A 1,219-nucleotide genomic window follows, 5' to 3' on the forward strand; every position below is an offset into this window, starting at 1 on the left:
GCAAACGGAGAGCAGCTCTTCTGATGGGTTTGCTGCACAGATTCATCTTAAAGCTCCTGCATCTCATCAGGAGCGAGGCCCTTCCCCTTCATTTACTGCGCTCTTAGTGGCCAGCCCAATCTGCCAGTGCAACGCGAGGTTATTCTTTGCCTAATCAGGGTTTCTTGGCGTGGCCTGCTGGTGAACACTCCTGAGTGATATGATCCATGCCTGCCTGGCCTCCCCAGAAAAAGGTGACGCTTTGAAGGGGGAGCTGTCTGGCTAATTGGGTGTGGGCTAGGTAATTATCTGCTATGTATTCCTTATCAGGAGAGAAGCACCAGTCCCCAAGCCATTGAGAGGGAGGGAGCCCAAGTGTTATCCTGTCATTCATTTTGCGTTCACCTTCCCATAACAAATAGCTCTGCTGCCCATGGTGTCTGCCTGTAGCGAGTGATGAGCGGCCAAGTCCAATCACTTGTGATGCAAATGAGCCACCTTCCCACCAGCCAGCAGAATTCAGCAGATTTAATTAACTCTTCACATCAACTTTCCATGCCATTCTCAGGATATTGTTATTATTCCATATGGTAGGAAAACCCGCTGTCCCTGACAGCTGGAGCACAGACAGGGAGGCTTCTGGGCAGATTCAGAACTGCCTGACAGCCCTGTGCCCATCCCTGGACCAGGCCTTCCTGCCCCATCCTCATCTAAATATGCTTATTGCCATTATTTATTTGTATTGCAGTAGTGCCTACGCTCCCCAGTCAGGGATCAGGCCCCATTGTGCTAGGTAGATGCTATGCACACATGCGCACCAAAGCAGACAGGCCTTGCCCAGAAGAAATGACAGTCTAAATCCAGAATTTCAAAAGAGCTCAGGGCATGGGTCTGGGAGCAGGTTGGTTGTCAAGCTATTTGGAAAGTCTGGCCCAACCCATCACATTGTCTTTTGCATTTATGGAATTTTTAAAGTGACCAAATACTTTTAACTTGGTTACACACATCGACATGCCCCAATGCTCGGGGGCCAGGCAGGAGTCTGAACACAGAAATATTGTCGGTATTTCTAACGATTAAGTTTAACTCCAGCTGGGTGAACCAGTTTGGATAAAATAACAAATCACCTGATCCTCCTTCCAAAATTGAAACTGAAGTGAATTCTAGAGTTGTCCTGGGGCTTGAGAAAGTTGGGCTAACCCCCAACACTGAGGGAAATTAATCCTTGGAACAACTCACC

The sequence above is a fragment of the Gopherus flavomarginatus genome, chromosome 25, assembly GCF_025201925.1.
Source record: "Gopherus flavomarginatus isolate rGopFla2 chromosome 25, rGopFla2.mat.asm, whole genome shotgun sequence".
Classification (NCBI taxonomy): Eukaryota; Metazoa; Chordata; order Testudines; family Testudinidae; genus Gopherus; species Gopherus flavomarginatus.